The 15,507-nt window shown below is 34.2% G+C and overlaps 2 long non-coding RNA genes across 3 annotated transcripts; one reads left to right on the top strand and one right to left on the bottom strand.

Moving 5' to 3' along the window:
• Positions 1 to 3,113: 3,113 nt before the first annotated feature.
• On the top strand, positions 3,114 to 4,287 carry LOC145109870 (uncharacterized). Its single transcript, XR_013709284.1, has 3 exons — positions 3,114 to 3,348; positions 3,921 to 4,009; positions 4,095 to 4,287. It is a non-coding gene; the product is annotated as an uncharacterized LOC145109870 (long non-coding RNA).
• Positions 4,288 to 4,532: 245 nt separating this feature from the next.
• On the bottom strand, positions 4,533 to 8,716 carry LOC145106014 (uncharacterized). 2 transcript variants are annotated; one of them, XR_013707453.1, is made up of 6 exons: positions 8,524 to 8,716; positions 8,235 to 8,344; positions 7,554 to 7,634; positions 7,226 to 7,399; positions 7,086 to 7,152; positions 4,533 to 5,910 (listed from the first exon to the last, which is right to left on the bottom strand). It is a non-coding gene; the product is annotated as an uncharacterized LOC145106014 (long non-coding RNA). The 2 variants fall into 2 exon arrangements; XR_013707452.1 differs by having other exon boundaries at positions 7,086 to 7,399.
• Positions 8,717 to 15,507: the final 6,791 nt, after the last annotated feature.

Genomic DNA, 15,507 nt, shown 5'->3' on the forward strand with positions numbered 1-15,507 from the left:
CTTCGGACACCTGTGCGACACGCGTTGCTTCTCGGACGCGCCACACAGCAGCTTCGGACACGTGGCCAACTCAGAGCGAGGGTGACGTGGCAGCGCTATTCATGCGAAATTTCTCGAAAAATATGCCCAATCTTGTAAAATCCATAACTTTCTCATACGGGCTCCGTTTTTGACGTTATTTATATGCACGCGTAGAGAAAATTATGCTCTACAACTTTCGTTTAGACTTCGTCGGAAAATTTTGACTTTATTTTTATATTATTATTTTTAACAGACCGGGACAGGAAATCCGTTAAAAATTCATAACTTCTTCATCCGACATCCGTTTTCGTCTGTCTTTTTACCGTTGTACTACTATTTACGAGACCTTCGATTCTCATTTAGGTTGTGTCGGCTAAAAATCACTCGATCTAAAATTCGAGTTTTTAGCTGTCTACTGCTAAGCTGAAACTTCGAAAAATCATAACTTCCTCATACGAAGTCAGATTTGGGCGTTCTTTTCATACATACTCTCGGTTTAACGAACACTACGAATTTCGTTTAGATCACCAAGGCTAAAAAGTAGTTTATCAAAAACTCACTTTTTACGACATTCGGCACCGTGCCGGTTTTGTCGCGAAACTTCGACAAGTCATAACTTCTTCGTTATAACTCGGATTTTGACGTTCTTTATATGTACAGAATCCTTGTAACATATACTACAACTTAGTGAAGATTAATCCTTCTAAATAATCTTCCATCAAAAAGTCATTTTTGATGTTTATCGTCTCTTAATTGACTAGCCATGATCTACGGGCGTTACATAGTAGTATTTTTGTATGGCATTCAAAGATATATAATTTATTATTTCTTATTGTCTTTTGACATAAATTAGTATGATGTGCATATGTTAAATATCATGGAAGATTTTGCAAAAGTATATTAAAAGTTTTTCTTTAATATTCTTGCAGATTCTTTCAAGAACGAGTGTATTCTGATAGAATATTTTAGCTATTCAGTATTTCATGAACAAACAGACCGACAAAAGAAAGGGGAGGGGTTGACAAGCATATTCTAAAATAATGTAGTATATATTATAAATATTTTCTATATTATTTAGAATTGGTTATAATTTTTTGTATACAATCACGCACTAACTAAGGGTTATACATCAACAACATATTTTTGAAGAATGGACTAATGACAAATTCTTGAAGAATAGATCAAGGCATGTTTTTCATAATGTTATATTAACTATGTAATTTATATTCATTCTCATTGAATTTTCATAATTGCACTTGTAATTTACATTTTGTTTTCATTTAGTTTTTTCACTCTCAAGAGAATTTCATATTTGAACTTGTATTTTATGGTCATTCTCTTGAGAATGATGTATTAGCAATTTTAATTTATTTTCATTTTGATGAGAATGTTTTGTCTTCCATCTGTAATTTATTTATTCTTTCTCTTTCATTATATCATTCTCATAATAATAGTGGTATAGTGGTTCCAAAACATTTATTAATAGAATGATAAAGAGAATAAGAATTATAAGAATGGACACTACAAAATTATAAGAATAATAACAATGGGTATTAAAATCTCTGAAAAAACATATTTGAAAGTATTGAATAAATTCATATTCTTAAAAAATGAAAGCAAAAATATGAGAATAAATTAGAAATCAGATTTGAATATGTTGAAACGTATTCTAAAAAAATATGATTTAAGTGTTGAAAAAAGTCAAAGATTTGATTTAAATTTTGTTAATTAATTTGTATTCCCTAAAATATAGGTCTTTATTATTTCTCTTTCTTAATCAAATGTCATATTGTCGTTATACTTAATGAAATAGAATTATATAGCACATGCTATTCTATATTAACATCATGTACCCTAGGATCACAATCATTCATTTTCATTAATCTAATAGTTAATAATTGGTCATACATTCATACAATACTTGTAATTCACATTTGATCCTAACCCTATATATATATATATATATATATATATATATATATATATATATATATATATATATATATCCTCACTGAATCTGTTTATAATAAGTAAAGACAAGGATGTCCCTAATATCTCTTCCAAGAGAATAGCTACAAAAAGGAAGTTCATGCCTTGTATTAGGATTCACAAGCCAAATGTCACACCTTTTTCTCCAGAACTAGATCTAGTAACCACAAGTCGAGCCAAAATAGGTCCTTCCAACCAAACTAGGAAGGATGGTTTTGGAGCTTTCTTCCTTCAAAATCAATTAGGTAGTAGCTAGAAAGCATCCTTATGACGAAGAAGAGAGATATTTATAAACATGGGTCGCCATCATCTCATTAATAGGAAAAAGCTAAAAGACAACAAACAAACTTGAATCAATTGAAACACTTCCTATTATATATAGATGGATAACTTAATATGTTCAACCTCTATTAGCCATAGGAAAACAAGAGACATGTAGAAGGTTTTTTGTTGTATAACCAACAAAGAAGCAAACAGAGAAGTTCAAATTATTTTGTCTGACAATGTACATATATTGTTGTATTTTGTATCCATAACTAGTTCTACATTTCTTGTTTGTAGTTATGAATTGATTGCTTGAGAGTCTAGGAAATAGACTAAATCCTCCAATGTACAAACATTTGCTTCTGATACAATACAATATAATGTAGAAACCGAGTTATTTAAAAATTAACATATATAATATGATGATGTTCCCTAACATTTGCAACTCCAATGCTTTGGTATGGACTAGGGGTAGAAAAAGTCGACACGACACGACAAAAATATACAACACGAAACGAAATTAAGACGAAATCGAAATTCGAATTCGTGTTCGTGTTGTGTATAAAAAATCTGATATCGTGTCGTGTCGTGTTCGTGTTTAAAATTCAACACGATAATAAAAGGAAAATAACACAAAATTGAACCGATAACAACACGACATCAACACAAAATTAAACTGACAATAAATCGATAGTAATACGCTATTAAAACGAAAATAACACGATTAATTATTATTTATTAATTAAGTAAGTATGTATTTAAAACTAAAACATGTGCATGCCTTTTTTGATAAATGAATCGACACCTAAATAATCTAAACAAACATATTCCTAAAGACTCCATTAATCCATCCTCTGCCACAGTCCAATCGACATTCTTAATTTCTTATGTGACTTTAATACCCTCGACGCCCTAGGTTCTTGCCTATGTTCAATCGCAAATCTCTGTTCTCTGCTCAACCTTTATCCCAATCAACCCTAATTTTCCAATCCTTCTCAATTGATTGCACTTGTATTTAACCAATCATAAATCGCCATTATTGAACCTCCAATCCTCCATTGTTGATCGACACAGGTGAAGTCGTGAAGACTTTAAATTGATTCTCAATGTTTTTTTTGCATCAGTTTATATGTAGAAATCGATTCTTTGTATCTGTTGTAGCAGTTCTTATATGTAGAAATCGATTTTTTTTGTACCAGTTTATCAGTTTATTGCTTCTTATTAGTACTTTTGCTTTATCAGTTTATATGTAGAATCGATCTTTTGTAGAAATCTATATGTAGAAATCGATTGATCTTTATCAGTTTAAGAAGCAATTTTTTGTATCGTTTTATCAGTGTATTGCTTCTTATATGTTGAAATCGTTTTTTTTATCAGTTTATCAGTTTTATGTTTCTTTTTATATACTTTATATTCCAGTTTCATTGTTCTTAAAACGACACTCAATTTTATCCTTTTAATCTCACTCTATGGTGATTCCAGTTTTCTAATATCACTGATTAATTCACGTATCTAACTGTATGGTGTATTTTTTATGTTTTAATCATTCTATGCTTCTAATTTTTATCATTTATTCATATCTTCTTTTTAGAATTATTTAATCAGTAGAAGTGTAGAACTGATTTGTATTATCCATTCCCCTGTAGGTAATGCCGTAATGGTGGCCATGTTCTTGATCACTATTGAAGTTCGTTGACACAGACAATTTTGAAGCTCGAATTTGTACCAAAGATTGGTTGTTTGGGATTAAAGATAATTGTGTTTTCCTGTTGATTTCTTTTATTTAATGATTAATTTTTTTTATGTTTTTTGTTTTCCAGGTGAGGAAGAGTTGTGTACAAGAACTTACGGATGATATTATGAAATAGCAAGACTAGACATGAAACGATGGAGTCATAAGTTTGAAGGCATTTACATCATGTTTATGTTGCTTTATGTAATTTTGATCGTTTTATTTGTGGTTATTGTGTTTGAATTAATTTTCGGAATAACTTATGGATGACATTATGCAATTGGTTGTTTTTTTGTTAATTTTGTCGTGTTATCGTGTTTTTATTGTGTCGTGTTCGTGTTAATGAAAAAAAAAACACGATATCGTGTCGTGTTCGGGTTGAGAAAAAAAATTTGTGTCGTGTCGTGTTAGGCAAAAACACGGAACGACTGCCCGATTTGCCACCCCTAGTATGGACATTGTTTAACAACAGCTATACTATCAGCATATTGCAAACATTGATAACGAAAAAAGAATGAACAACGTGTTTTCAACAAAACGTTGTTGCATACACAGCAATATAACATCAAATGGTCCTTCATTACAGCATGTGCCAATGTGCTAAACATAATGCAGTAGGCACAGATTTGAAAGCAAAGGACACCAAAACGTATTAAAGGGTCATATAATTGTAGTTGTATAAGCTAAAAGCAAAGGTTGAAGGACAGCCAAAATCTTTGAACAATAAATTGAAAATCCAAATCCATCCATGGAACATCTTGAAAAAGTTCAACATATGCAAAGATAAAAACCAAGATAAGAGTGCATCCAATCCAAGTCATCATTCATCTAAGCGATTAACGTTCAAACAATCATTGGGGAAGTACCAGATGCCTGAAAGAAGGAACCTGCTTTTTCGACCTGTATCAACGGTAGCAAAGAAGCAAGCACATCTCTCATATAGCGACCAATGATCAACCCACACCTCTGATCTAAAAGCAGCAGAATACTTGAAACCGTTAATAAAGAATGCACATTCTTCTAATGTTTTTCCCGACGACACCCACTTCATTTCCTCAAAATCTAGTTCATAAACGTCGTATGAATCTTTAAACCTACAATCCGTCACATAAAGGTTTTCACTCGAACTTAGAAACTCCGGACATAAGAAGACTGGCTTTAGAAAATTCATGGTTTGGAGTAACGTCAGTTTGGGGTATGGATTGAGTCTCATTTCATATACACGACAACCCATGTGTATGGTATATATCTTCCCCTTGAAAGCATGTAAATCAATCATGGGGAAAGCAGAGGAGACACGATTCCATTCTTGTGTACCCTCTATAGAAAGCCAAACTTGATAGGCAAATGAACGCAACACCACAAACACCCACCGAGATAACGAAGGTGAAAAGACAAGGATACATCTGATTATTGTTGGATCAGTACCTACATTAAATGGGAAACAAGGGAAATGAAGTTCATGCCTTGTGATCGGATTTACAAGCCAGAAGTCCTTGTTTTTCGTTTTCCCTCTGAACAAGATCAGGTAACCACAACTTATTCCAAAACAGATCCTGCCAGCAGCATGGGGAAGGATGGTTTTGAACCTTCTTCCTTCAAAGTCCTCTAGGTAACACTCTTTCTTATAAGGACGATTAGAGATCCACATCGACATGGGTGGTCTGGATGCCATAAAAATCTTCTTATTATTGAGTGCGAGTGACCTCCATGACTTTTACACACCACCGAATGCAAGAAAATCAATTACTCCCAGTTCCATCATAACTAAAAAAAGCAAATTATGGTCAAGATCTGACCACGGTGCCACACCACCGTTGGTGACCCTCCTCTTCCTGCTAGATGATGATGAACCATCACGATTCTGGTTTCTGGTCATACTCCTTGTCCTGGCCATTCCTATACTGCAAAAGTAAAATAAATATTCGGGAGCTTGGTAAATGCAAATTCCATACTAGATACAAGAGTTGTTAGCATTCACATATATACAGACGTTACCCTTCCGATCTCGAATAACTGAATTTTTACAAAAGGTTGCAAGAAAAAGAGAAAAATAGTGTGAATGAATATTACAGTCATACAAACTAGTTCAAGTTGTTTTGCAGTATCATAACAAATTATCCACAAACAAGATACAGAAAAATATCTACAAACCACCTGAAGGATGGAGTTTTCAGAATATGGAGATATGATTCTATTTAGTTTCCTTAAATAGTTCCCAAAATTTTATTGTAAATTAGGAATTGATAGTGAACTAGTTTGAAAAATAGTCTCAACAAATGAATCCTGGAAAGAATTAAGACTCCACATAGTTAAAAGTTTCCTAAATCCATGTATGTTCTTCTGCATAAAATCATCGGGAAAACACAATATACAGATACAAAATATACAACAATTTCTCCATCACTGCAATGTTCCCATTTTTGCAGTTTTCATTGTATCCGGAACACAAAAGAAACAGTATCATAGGTTTACATGACCCTCTACTACATTGAGTAGATGATGAAGTGTAACTTGAATTTCCAGAACACATCAAAGCAACAAAAGTAAATGAATTTCCTTCAACTAGGACTTGATACCTAAAAGGTAAGAACTGATCAAAAAATAAACGCCCTTTTCAAAGGTTGTTAACAGCAAGTTACGCTATATGGAAACTCGATTTTCATGTGAGAATCCAAGTATTAGATTAGAAATGTTAAATCATCATATCGAAATCCAAAAGCTCATTATGCAAATACTATTGCAACTTTATTAACTGTAAAGTGCAAACTCAGTGCTAATTAACCAAATTGAACTGATTAGAACACATTGAATCAATCTAGGGCAAAAAACTCAAATCAGGTCAAAAACCAAATTAAGGAAAAACAATCAGATTAGAGGAAAATGATCGGATTTCTCGACTGAAATCCAATAGAAATTGTATCAGATTTTATAACAATTAAGTTAGATTTTGTAGCCTGAACTTCAAATCAATTGGTGAAAAGGTTTTGATTATGAAAACTACGGTGAAGAGTGAAACACAGAAGATAACTCGACAAGAGGAAACATTCAAATATAGAAGCCAAGGAGAAAAATATACCTGCAACGGTAAAGACACGGCTTTGAAGGTCGAGTTCTAGGGATTGTACTTGAGACAAGCGCAAATACTAAAGATAAGAAGGGACATGAGAATGAGGGATAACATCAGGGTTCGATTTGGATGAGAAATTACAATCATACCCCTTAACAAGATGCGGTGCCGGTGAATGCACGTGACTTCACATGTGATCATTGTGCTTGTGCCAGTGATTTAATGATTTATTAGAGCATATAAGTTCTGGTATGCATTTGTATACTAAGAAACTTCATCATCCATAATAAATATGTACAACACCCCCCTCACGCAATACTTTCCTATAAAAATAATGGCAAAATGGTTATGGAACCCAAGTACATGATATGCAATAGGTTGTAAAACCTCCATATGAAATATATCAGATGGCTTGATTGCAACCGGAAAATCAGGATCGAAATAATTAGTCAACTATATAATGATAAAGAAACGTACCTTGTAAATGATGGGATTCATTGCAGGAAACAAATAGCATAAGCACTCCATCGAGGTATAGTGTCATAGAATGCTTGCTTCCTACAAGTAAACCAATTGAAACATTTACAGCAACATACACAAACACACACAACTCAATCCTATAAAAAACAAACAAATCAGAAATGGCAAAAATGAAACATATAAATTATTTCATATTAGATTTTATAACTTGCAGAAACAGAAAGTACAACAAAATCCCAATCTTAATAATATTAGTAACAACAAAATCAAAGGAATCACGGAGATCTGACAGGCAGCTTTATTTTTTTTATGATAGTTCAGCAGGGTGATGAGTCGGTCCATTGCTGGCTCAATTTGGTATGTTTGAGTTTTGGCCACAAGATTGTCGTTCAAACCATCTAACAAGGATCAAATTAATGATAAGAAATACAACTTAAAGTACATAACAAATAAGAAGTTTGAATGGCTCTTTATATTCTTCAAGATCGTAATGGAATGTAATAGCCCATTCCATTACTTTGTTCATTCTAGTATTATTCCTTTTCGATTCTATTATTATTCCTTTTCAGAGAAGAGAATCATTCACCCTTCATAATTAAGCAATTGATTCTAATGTATGTAATAGTGATATCCTTACAGTAGACATGCAAATGTACTAACAATGCAAAACATACTAACAATTTAAATTGGACCACATGGTTTGTTAGGCCCAATGCCCTGCTATACACGTTCGTAATTAAATATGCTTCCGTGACCCATTTTCGTGTAAACATGTATCACAATGCCACCTACAAATCAATATTTCAGACGAAAAACATAAGCTATTTGAAGAAATAATAAAGGAAATTTTTCTCTGATTTTCTAGGGTTTTAAAGCAGAAACATAAGACGATAAAGAGAAGGAAAAATTAAAAAGCAAGCGAGGAAGGAAATAATCGATTAAAGAAGAGAATAGATTTAAAATTAACCTTGATGATGCCAGTTTAACATAAAGTGGTAAGCTGCGGAGGCGATGGACTGCAGCGACGACGAACGGCAACCGGGGGTGAGGCTGGGAGAGAGGCGTGATGTGGACGAGGGCAGGTGGGGTTACCTGATAAGCAAACCAAAGAACCAGGGTTGGGATCTCGGCAGAGAGTGCAGCGTCGTATTGGGGGGGGGGGGGGGGGGAATCGCCGGATATGAAGGGCCGTCGCCGGAGAAGTCAGGTCTTACTTTTCAAAAACTCTTTAACGATGTTTTAAACTTTTCTAAGAAATTATTGTAAAAATGATTTTTCAAATAGAATTCCAACTATCACTCGATAAGCTTGGGATGGAATCGGTACACGGGTACCATTTCTGATTTTTCGAATATCGAATTTTATCGAAAGTCAATCTCAAATACTGTACCTAATTAAAGTTATCGGTACCGGGAATGGTACGGATACCGACGGTACCGAATCCCGAATTTCATGATTTTGAAGTGTCAATCATTACCGTCTCATATTTTTAATTGGTATGGTTTGGTATCAATATGACATCAAGATTTTGTACAAAATGTTCATCCCTATTTACCAACCCAACTCATTCCAACTTTTCCATTAAAAAACTATTTTTTTTTTCTCATCTACCAATACAATCCAATCTTATCTAATTTTTACACATGTTAATAGTCTAATCCAAACCAATTTTTATTAAATAAATGTAATTTATATTTATATTGTATTCTATTAGAAACTTATAGAAATATTAAAAATAATTGTTTTATTTCATAGGATTTATGGTAGCAAATAGGGAATGAATAAATTAAAAATAAAAAGTTATAAATATTATATTCTACAAACTTTAATAGTTTTAAAAATAATTTTGATTCGGATAATGTTAGTTTTTAAAATAAAAATAATTCATCTTAAAAATATCTATTCAATCAATTTATATGTAGACATGTGACAAACAAATCAGATGAGAAAGGGTTGTGAAGACGACGAGTCGGCTCGTGGGCATGTGTGGCATCTCGAAATCTAGGTCTAAATAAGTAAACAGTCAATTCACCGCGAACCTCATTATAACCTGACATATTGAGCTTTAATGCATGTTTGCAATATAATTACAATAAGAATGAAATAATATCTTACTTCCCGGTGTGGAAAATCTCAAACAAATCACAATTACAAACTATAACCCTAGCTAATACATCTGAAAAACTAAAAATTTGTATTAAACATTTGTTTTGTAGGGGAAACAAATACTCTAGCCTCGTAGTACATGTCATATGAGTCCGAAAATATAAATAACGTCCAAAACGGAGTTTGTATGCAAAAGATCTGACTGTTATACGAAACCAAACCAGTATAACACTGATTTTACCTGAATTGTATAAATTGTTTCAATTCGTTGAGGTACTTGCACACCTTGGATGGAAATTTCGAGAGCGTTTTGGGACTCAACTATGGTCTAATATTCGATTTCATAATTGGAATATTTTTAGCAAAAATATTTGTAAAAGTCGGAAAATCAGATGTTTAAGGTCAATTAGACGTGAAACTTTAAACGCAAATTCTCTGAGTTCTACAACTCGAAAAATTTATCCGTTCAGGTTTTTGGAACCCTTGAATTTAAAACTATCGTTCACCACCTTCAGAAAAATTATTAGATGTCAGAAATTTGGACAAGTAGATCGAGGAAGCTATTTTGTAACATTTTAATGTTAAAAGGGGGACATCACATGAGTTGTACTATTGTACATGCATTAGATCAACTTTCCACCCATGTACTCTCACTCTCTCTCTCTCTCTCTCTATATATATATATATATATATATATATATATATATATATATATATATATATATACACATACTACCTTCCAAACCCATCTTCTATAAACTATTTCTCTATTTTGAGAATGGAGGACCATAAGGCTTGACATCTTGACTTAAAGTACAAAGCACAAAATGGATGAAAAAAATGCCCAGTGAAGTGTCTAACATCACCCATTCAAACTTCACCTTCCATTTATATAAAAGTGTATCTTACAAACCCTTAGAGCATAAAGGAAAAGCATTCAAACACTCTTCATTTTCCCTCACTCTCTCGATCTATCTTGCTCTCGGTATAAAACCCACAAACTGGTGGCTTGTATGCCACCTTAAACCCTCGGAAAACCACCCACCATTGCAGCTACTGCCCTCCATCATCTCTTTGACCATCTTCCCTTTCTCCCTTCGTTCTCACCGGCAGAAAAGGAAAACGAGGCAGCCGGAGCTCCGTTGTCATAACCAAACACCCACTGCCACCATCGACTTGCTACTGTCATGGTTGATTCCAATCAACCACCACCACTTCCTACTGCAGTAGGTATCGATCATCACCACCATTATAATTTTTTTTGCTTCCTGCGTCTGATATTGGCGAATAACTAAGAGACCTTATTTCTTTGTGGGTCTCGTTTCTTTTTTTTATTCTATTTTTTTTGTTACATGAGAATGCAATTAGAGGAGGAGGATGATTCTATTAGAATAATTCTGAAGTAGCCATTGAAGAGTTTAAAATAAAGTTGAACTGGTCTATTGGGGACCAAGTCTTTAGGAGAATAAAGTGGCATGATGCCATTCTAGTAAAAGCACATGCAGTAGTAGCATAAAAGTCGTTTATATGTTATTTGTTTTTAGTATTTAAACCATCCTTCGTAATCGTTTTTTTATCTTTTTAATTCCATAAGAACCAGTGGATTCCAGAAAAACCAATCTCCATCTTTACTGTGTGTATCACTTGTGGTGTGAACTTGTTGATCCAATAGGGACTGGTCGCCAACATTTGGTATCAGAGCTCCTTGTAGTTCATGCCCAAGTATCTTCGGTTTAAAAGGATGTAGCAAGAAACACAACAAGGAAAGGAGAATGGAAGTATGTCGTTCCAGTGCCCGATGTTGACAACCACGAACTATACAACGTGGGCGATAAAGATGGAGGTGATCATGGATGCCCAGGGAGTATGGGAGTCCATTGAAGAACCAGCATGTGTGGATGCAGATGAGAAGAAAAGAAAGAGGGCTCAAGCATTTATTTTTCATGCACTACCTGATGATGTTATTCTACAAGTCGCGTAGAAGAAAACGGCAAAAGAGGTAGGGGAGTTGTTGAAGATTCGATGCCTAGGTGCTGATCGGGTATAGAAAGCAAGGGTGCACACACTCAAGAGTGAGTTCAACGCTCTGAGAATGAAGGAAGGAGAATCAATAGACGAATTTGCAGGAAAACTAAGTGGTATAAGTACAAGCTACAGCAGTCTATGTGACAACCCGAAGTTTCTATTCTATTCAACCATTCACTTCAATAGGAGTCAAAACTGTTTCTGCTAAATTTCAAGCTTTTTGGAATAAGTTTGAGTATTTTAAGATTAGTACTTCAGGAGATAACAGGAGAGAGGATGCCCTAGGGTTTATTGTGCAACAATAATGTCCCAAAACTCCAAGAGTTTGGAGTTTACGGCCTAAACAAAGGTGTTTACGGCCGTAAACCCTAAAAGAGGGTATAAATATGACACTTAGTCATTATTTATCACTTTTCACATTTTCAAGATCCAGATCTCAATTCTCTCTCAAGTATCATCCAACATTTCTTCAAGATCTTCAACTTGTAAGTGTTTCTTACCCTAAAAAGTTGATATCTTGCTTAACCTAGTGATCTAACATGATTTCATCCATGAAATCATTCCATTTTCTTAGATCTTCAAGTGTTCTTCAAGAACACCAAGAACACACACTAGTGTTTTGGGCCGAAAACACCCTTCTTTGCTTCCATATTGTAAGTATCTATCTCCTATACTTGTTATCTAGTAAGGATACTTGATTTAGGGCCTAGAAATCGTCATTATCCAAGAACAAAAAGTGTTTTCGGTCTAGTGCATCTCCTTAGACCGAAAACCCTTATGAAGGGTGCAAAATGACTTTAAATACTTAGTATTGAGTCTAGAACACTTCATTGATTGTTGAAAGCCCTTGGAAATCACCTTATGCATCAAACATCATGAGTTTTCGGCCAACCATTTGGACCGAAAACCTCTTTGGACCGAAAACCTCTTTGGACCGAAAACCATATGGACCGAAAACCCTTGGGCCGAAAACCTCAAGAAGCATACTACTTGGACCGAAAACTCCTTTAAGTGGCTATACAACCCTTAGATGCAACCCTTGGTACTTCTAGCACTTGAATCAAAGTGTTTTCCATGTCCTAGGGTGCCTTAACTTGGTAAATTAGTTGTTAAATGACTAATTGGATACATATATGTGTTATTATATGTTAAATAGGATCCATGTGTGTGCTCAAGTCTTCACTTGACACTCAGCATCCTATACATTCCGTTCATCCAAACCACTCACTACAGGTGAGTTCATACTCCTTAATTAACCTTTTAAATGTTTTTAAATGCTTTTATGGGGGGAATACAAGTTGAACAATTATAGTTATTATATCAATCACATGTGATTAATAACTACCAAACAAGTGGATTTCTTACTTTTCAAACTGTGTTACCAAACTGTTTTACTTCAAACTGTCTTACAAACTCTTTTACATACCAAATGCTTTTATCAAACTCTTTTTCATACCAAATGCTTTTATCAAACTCCTTTACAGGTCAATTACTGTTACTTAAACTCTTTTAAACTTATATTCTGTGTATCTATGTAGATATAGTTATATAAGTAGGATTGAAAGGACTTAGGACTGATAGCCTACCTTACTTCCTGTTCCTTGTTTGGTTGTGGACTTAGGGTATCAAGGTTATTTGTCCGAAGGTCGTTTGAATCCTAGTTATATATCATGTATATGTGTATAGATATAAAAGGTTACTTCTTTTATTCAGTTCAATGCCTTTGGGTAACAAAGGTATACAAACATGTTCATATATACAAACAACATTACTACTAAACTATAATAGGTATAGTTTAGGAAGATACTATTACTAGAACAATGAAACATACAATGAGTCAGTTCATTCATGAGTAATACATAGTGATGAGAAACAAACATAATACATAGTGATGAGAAACAAACATAATACATAGTGATGAGAAACAAACATAATACACAGTGATGAGAAACAAAACATACAGGCTAGACAGAGAAAGAACACACAATACAGCTAGCACATACATATACATATACATATACATTACTTACAGTTATGTGAGCCACTTAACGGGGGACATGGAACTACCTGTCATGACCCGTTTTGTATCCAGAATCTCCTTAATTGGGGAGCGTATGAGTTTGTGTATAGATCTATACTGGATTGACTATCCTACACCTCGATGCTCGCTACAGTGGGACTTGCAAGTCTACGGGTGCCAAACGTCATTTCTTACGGCGTCTTACATCGTCGTTTTACTAGAGTCGGTAGCAGGATACAGGCCGATCACATGGTACTTTAAATAACAATTAGTTTAAAGTAGTTAGTACAGCAGTAGTTACTTAATACAACACTACAGTACTATTTTATTTTCCCTTTACATTTACTTTGTGATATTCACACAATAAACAATAATGTAAGAACTATATTTTTGGTTAATGATAGTCAGATTTGGGAAAATACACACTCTTACAAGAGACACACACACAGACACTAGATGCCTTGGTAGAATGCTACTTTTAGTAGGAAACATAGGGTTTTCTAAGAGAGTTCAAACAAATACAAACTTTTACAAAACTTATACATTACAAACATCTTACAAATGCTTTCATACAAACACAGACACTAATATACTTATGATCTCACCAGCTTTAAAGCTGATAAACTCTTTCAAAATAACTTGTATTCTCAGGTCGCCAGTAGACAGGTACCGGTGCCAGGTTTTGAGAAGATGGAGCTCGTTCAAGACTCATCTACTATTTTGATGTATATTTTTGGTGTCTATATAACTTAACAGAACACACTTATATGAAATTATATTATTAATGCAATGGATGATGTTGTTGCTTGTTTACTACTTTGCATTGTTGTGATACTAAACATGACGTCCTCCACCCCCGAACGTTTCCGCCGTTCCGGTTTTGGGGTGTGACAGATTGGTATCAGAGCATTGTTTATAGTGAATCGAGTGTATCAACCCATAAAAGATATACGAACTATAAACACAGTGGGATTAAAATACTCTGATAAAGAGTTTATACTTTTAAATAATAAAATATTTAACTAAGTATACATACCTGCATTCATACTAAAATCAGTGTCACTAGGACAGAACAAAAGTATTACGATTGTTGGACAGCACAAGTAGACTTAGAGACATGTGGTCAACCCTGGGAAGATGTAGCCTGATCAACTACATTATCCGAGGAGTGATTAGCATGTGCCTAAGTATGGTTGTGAGGTTGCAACAAGTCTAAAAACTTACCAACACTACTACAATGAGAACAGTAGAACAGAACATAAACTTAAAATACTATAGGAGTATTTTGTGTTACTATAATTACTTATCTGAGAACTAAAGGTCTTTATTAGTATGTCAATGGTTGTTTAGTGGATACACTAAGGTTATATGTGCTAGGATGTCATAGACTTAGAATCGGTGATCTTTGCTTTACTTCCTGTTCCTTGTTTGGTTGTGGGCTTAGAGTTAGGGTCACTTATTCGAAGGTCTATCCTGTCTTGGTTACATATAACTGGTATGCACTAAACAAGTGTTGAAGTAACTGATAAAGATCATCTTATAATTATCTAATTAGTTCGTCTATTTAGTTATTTCTTTATCCCTTTTCTCGCGTAGATAACATGGCTGGATTCCATCCCCACGGCAACTTGTACCTCCCTAACCAAGGTAATGATGGAGGGTTTGAAGCAGAGCCAGAAAATGATCACCCAATCCCTATGGATGGTCACCAGGCTGAGGGCTTTGCAGATGGTTCTGACTCCGAGCCAGAAGTTGAGAACATACCCCCGATGGCTCTTGTTCCAAATCCTAACCCTCGTC

Source organism: Lactuca virosa, chromosome 4 (genome assembly GCF_052849685.1).
Source record: "Lactuca virosa cultivar CGN04683 chromosome 4, Lactuca_virosa_CGN04683_v6, whole genome shotgun sequence".
NCBI lineage: Eukaryota > Viridiplantae > Streptophyta > Magnoliopsida > Asterales > Asteraceae > Lactuca > Lactuca virosa.